The sequence below is a fragment of the Pteropus alecto genome, unplaced genomic scaffold (assembly GCF_000325575.1).
Source record: "Pteropus alecto unplaced genomic scaffold, ASM32557v1 scaffold119, whole genome shotgun sequence".
Taxonomy (NCBI): Eukaryota; Metazoa; Chordata; class Mammalia; order Chiroptera; family Pteropodidae; genus Pteropus; species Pteropus alecto.
Window position 1 is genome coordinate 2146718 of NW_006442487.1, and position 5738 is coordinate 2152455.

Consider the following 5738-nt stretch of genomic DNA (forward strand, 5'->3'; position numbering starts at 1 on the left):
AGGCTACTGCCCGGTTCTTTGCTGTTCAAAGGAAACAAAGATTCTCTTTTCATTCTCCTTTTTTCTTAGCTTCTGAGTAGAAGGCTTATGAAGTTTGGGAGTGTGATAGCAGTAGGAGATTAAGAAATGTCTTTAATTCACACACAGCTCTGGACTTGCAGTTGTTCAACCCTAGTGATGAGCTAGAGTTTTGCTTTTCTCACTTCTTATGTGGGTAAAGAAACTGCTCACTGATTTTTTAGTTTCAACTTCAAAGATATTTTAGTTCAGGAGGATAGTATATATTGGTAAGGAGGGAAGAAGAGAAGGCATACCTCTTACAAAATCAATAATCCTCACTTCCAGTAGGCTGGAGAGAAACATCTCTGTAGTCAGACCATAGCTATCTATGAAATGAGGAAAAATTGTCGAATATTTCCTGAGTGCTACTAGGTGCTGAGACAGTACTAGACATTTTACCTATACTATATTATTCTCACAACAATTTTTGTGGAGTAAATATTACTACCTTTCGTTAACTGGAACTTAAATAATTTAATCGATTTGATCAGCCTCATACTGCTATGTGAGTTCCAGACCTTGGATTTTAACATGAGGCTGCTCATGCTATTTTCCTTTGCATTATACTTTCTTTTTTAGGGATGGTCAAGAATGCAGCAACCAGGATTTCTGTGTATTCACTTATTCCTAATCACAATGTCTGCATTTGGTGCTGTACATCTTTCTGAGTGTATAATACATGATATCTCTTTGAGAACCTTTGTGGTATATCTTTCTTGATGGCTTAGGAAGAATAGGAAGAATAAGAAGTCTTGGTCACCCTTGTGCACATTCATACTTACCATCTCTCACCACACATAATAGCAATGATAGTAGCTAACACTTATTGAGTCCTTACCATGTGCCAGGCACTCTGTTAAGAATTTTTGAGATATTATTTATTGTTCAAAAAAATCCACAGGATTGAGACATATAATATCGTCATTAGCATTTCAGAAAATGGAGAGTGAAATAGTTTAAGTGGCTTGTTCAAGTTTATAGTTTGGTTAAGTAACAGAGTTAGAATTTTAATTGAATAGGCTGAGTCCCTAAACTACACCCTTATCCAGTGCACTATACTGCTTGTTATATACATGATGGAGCACAGAAGAAAGAAAGATCTAAGCATAATTGAATATACCAGGCATCAGTGATTTTCAAATGTCATTTGAGAAGTGTATTAACATTTTTTTTACACCTACAGCACCTGGTATTCCTAGGTGATCTCCCATCTGAGCACTAACCAGGACTGACCCTGCTTAGCTTCCTAGATCAAATGAGATCAGGCACGTTCAGGGTGGCGTGGCCGTAGACCTAACGTTTTTGAGCTTATTAGCCAACAGTGCTTTACAATTTATTGTTATTATTTTCAAAATATGGACAATAAAGTATTGCAATCAAATATTCCAAATCTCATATCACCAACCATTACATGCTGACTCCTACTGTATTTGTGGTATCGGTCAGAATTTAGATAAAGTAAAGAAGAACCAGCTCAATCACTACCCTCATAAACTTGCCTGGACTCTACTTTTAGTGTCAGTATGATAAACCTACACCAATGAGCATGCTTTTTAAAATTCATACTAATGAGAATATTGAAAGTAAAGGAATTATTCTAGCATCTTTGAGATAGCCCACGATTTGTTGAATCTGAAGAAAAAAATGGTTGGCAGTGGGTATGCATGTGATCCATAGTTTCATATTTTCCAGTGAAGCCTATTGAATCTAGGTGCCATAAGTGCAATATGAGTGGTTTAACATTTTATTAGGAAGAAGAGAATAAAGTTAACCAAATCACAGTATGTTGAACTCAGGGAATTGTCTCACATGTCATCTAAGCATCACATTTATAGCTAATCCAGCAATCATTTATGGTACAGGTTCCATTCTTAACTACCATCCATAAGGAATCAAAAAGTACTGTATGTTATTGGGATACTTTTGAATTTAAACTTAACTCGGCTATAAAGTAGAGATAGAAAACAGCATTTGTCAACCAGTTATTTAATGATATAGTAGCAGTGTAGCATAATGGTCAAGCATGAAAACTCTGGAGCCATATCATTTAGATTTGAATTACGGTTCTCTGGATATATGACCTTCGTAAGTTCCTTTACCTCTCTGTACAGCAATTCCCTCATTTGTAAAATAGTATTTACCTCATTGGGTTGTTGTAAAGATTAAGTTAATTCATACATATAAAACAATTAGAACAATGCTTGGGACGTGGTAAGCATTGTAACTGTTATGTTATTTTAATGTAATAAAATATAGTCTTTCTAAGATTTATCTAAGAAACAAAATAGTTGAGCTACTGAATTGTATGACTTTTTTTTTTAAATTTTAAGGGGCTTTGTGTGTTTATGAGCAATGCTTCTTGTTCTTTAAATCACATAATATGAAGATGCTCAGGAGCAGTAAAATTTGTTCTATCATTTTGTTGTCATTATCATCGCTATGACCTTGGAAAATATATTTATATCAACAAATTTAAAAAGTTTTGTATTTTTCCTGTTTGCACAATAAGTTGAAGTTTTAATTATTTGGTATCCTTTTAAAAGACCATATTGTCGATTTTCTTTTTAAATTTTACTCTGCTTTTGGAAAATAAGAGGGCATAAATGCATAATATATTTTGGTTATGGTTAGCTGGATACACTGCCTGAATGGCTTCATGAATATTAAAATTCATATTCGCAGAGTTTCTTTTCTCCTTAAATAAGGAAAGTATGACTTTGTTATAGTTAACTGCAATTGGGGGTCATTTGATGTTTATCTCAGGATGAAACCTTTTAATGTTGAGAGCAGAAGGGCTAGTGAATTCGATATGAGGGAATAATGTTCATAAAACCAGCAAAGAATGGCCACATAGAGTCAGAAAATTATAATTTGGTAAAGAGGGAACATGTTGCTGCTGAGAAATAGTCTGGTCAATTAAAAACATACCAGCTCTTGATTATTTCTCTAATATCTTTTGATTAACTGCTATACAAAAGTGAACTTTATTATTTTTAGCCCAGAGGAACAGATTAGCACTACAGTTAATGTCCTATTATGCGTGTATGGTTTACTAGCCCTGAGTGGTTGTAGCCCAACCTGTGAGCCAGCTGTTTCTTGTCATGAGAACTGGAAGCACTAGAAGCAACCCACTTAACTCTGAATTTTTTGGTTTGGCTTCATAAATGGATTTTAAAGTTTTAAGTTTCTACTTCACACATGTAGTCAAATCCTAATAAACATTTTCAGAAATACTGCTATAATTAACACTTAACCTAATTTCCTTTGTTTTTGGAGAGGCTGATTACAAAATCTATACCTTGGAAATTTTAGTTCTATCAAATTGATGTGTTTGAAATGTGTTTATTTGGTAAGATACATAACCACTTAGATTCATAACTAATCAGTTGCCTCCCTGGTAGTAGAGCCATGCCTATGGGTTATATATGTGCTTTGTTGTAGTCAGTTTCATTACTGAGCAGTAGGAAATTAGAAACGTTCTCAGCATTGATTTGCAAGATGAGCTTCATCTGGTAAAAAGTATTTAGGGATGACTGAGGGATCTATTGCTAGTATTAGCAGTGGATATATTAGGTAGATTAAAATCTGGATGACATTAAAAGAGCAGAAATAGTTTGACTTTATAAAACATCTACTCTTCTATCATTACTTTAATAATCATAATAATGTTGAAATGTGCAGTTATTTCTAGTTGGCAGAATATTTTTAATTTTTAACAGCTTTATTAAGATATAATTCACACACCGTACAACTTACCCATTTAAAGTGTACAATTCAACGTTTTTTAGTTATATTCACAAAGTCATGCAACCATTACCACAGTCTACTTCCAGAACATTTCCATCACCTTCAAAACAAGCCCTGTACCTCCCAATCCTCCCACTTTCCATTCCTTAACAAATACTAAATGACCTATTATCTCTATGGATTTGCCTATTCTGGACATTTTATATAAATGGAATCATATTATATGTGGCATTTGGGCCTGACTTCTTTCACTTAGCATAATGTTTTCAGGTTTCATTCGTATTATAGTATGTATCAATACTTAATTTCTTTTTATTGTTGAATAATATTCCAATGTATGAATGAATTACAATTTGTTTATCCATTCCTTAGTTAATGGGCATTTGGGTTATTTTCACTTTTTGGCTATTATGAATAATGCTGCTATAAACATCTAAGCACACATTTTTGTGTGGACATATGTTTTTATTTCCCTTGGGTATATACTTAGGAGTGGAATTGCTGGGTTATGTGATAACTATTTTTAAACTTTACTGGAACTGACAGTTTTCCAAATGTTTTTATTTTTCTAATATAATTGTTAAAACAGCTTTTTAAAGACTATATGTCAATTAGTTATAATTTTCATTTTAAAAAAAACATGGTACCTAAAATCTGGAGCCATTGGATTACTAGTTCAAGTTAGCAGAGCTAGTAAGTAGGCAAGCTGGGGCTGTGAATCAAGGTTTCTAAACATCCAGTGCAAACTTTAAGATAAGTGCCCACATTCTGCCTAGAATCTCTTATTTTCCTTAATTACATTTAGATCCATTACCATCTAGGATAACGAGTACAGAGCTTAGGATTCTAAGGTCAGTTTTGCCATGTACAAGTCACTTGGAAATTCCTGCTCTGACAGTGTCCTAATCTCTCTCTAAACTTGATGGTTTTCTGGGCATCATGGGATCCTTAAAAGTGGCAATTTTGGGTTTAGATATTAGATCCACTATTTACTAGAAAACTTGGATACACCTGTGTTGTAGTTTCTACAAATAACTAGCTGTATGATTTTCCTGCACTCGATTAAACTCTCTGAAGCTCAAAACACAGTCTTTCATATTTAAAATAGGTATCGTACCTATTTCACAATGTTTCTGTGAGGATTTAATGAGGTAAAACACATATTATGTCTGGTATAGTGTTGGACACAAAAAATAGAAAAGTACAAACTATATATTCACAATTCTCATTTCATCCCCTTCTTCAAACATCAAAACTGTCTATTCTGTCAACATATGCTTAAAACAATTTTGGAAATGAAACAAGTACTGGAATTGGTAGATTTGAAATTTAGTAATGTTTTTCATTAAAGATGAAATGGTGTTTCTAATAAAAAATAAAAGCCATTTTGATTACTATTTGCTAACTTACATTTATTTCTGTTCTATAACAAGTGCTTTACTATCCCTTGGCTGTATTCTTAGGTCTCCACAATTTTTAGCTCAGAAATGACCATTAAATCAAACCTCTTCAGCATCTTGAAAAGTCTACTTGAAAAAAAAAAGTTCATTTCCTTTGAACATGTGCTGCAGGTGAATTACTTGTTACTAGTGGTTTTAGTCCAAGTGATTTAATCAGAATCTCTGTGGGGACAAGCTGAGGCACTATATCAAATGCTTTTCAACCATACTAGATTATTTAGCTTATTTTCTACCACATTTTATGACACTTACTGCATTAGGGATGTGTTGATATTGATTCAAGAACAAAATTCTCTCCATTTATTATTTGATTTCACCCAAACTTTCCCAAGCCATCTTTTTTTTTTATTGCAATAAATAATTTTCAATGCATTTGGGTGTATGGTTATCCACCTCTAGAGACACAGTTGTTCATATTTACAAAGACTTGAGAATAATTCAAATAAAAAGTTATTATAAAAATAAGAATAA

General features: G+C 33.2%; 1 pseudogene; it reads right to left on the reverse strand.

Annotated features, from left to right (window-relative positions):
* Window positions 1–1234: 1234 nt before the first annotated feature.
* On the reverse strand, window positions 1235–1353 carry LOC112470882 (annotated as a pseudogene).
* Between the last annotated feature and the right edge of the window lie 4385 nt (window positions 1354–5738).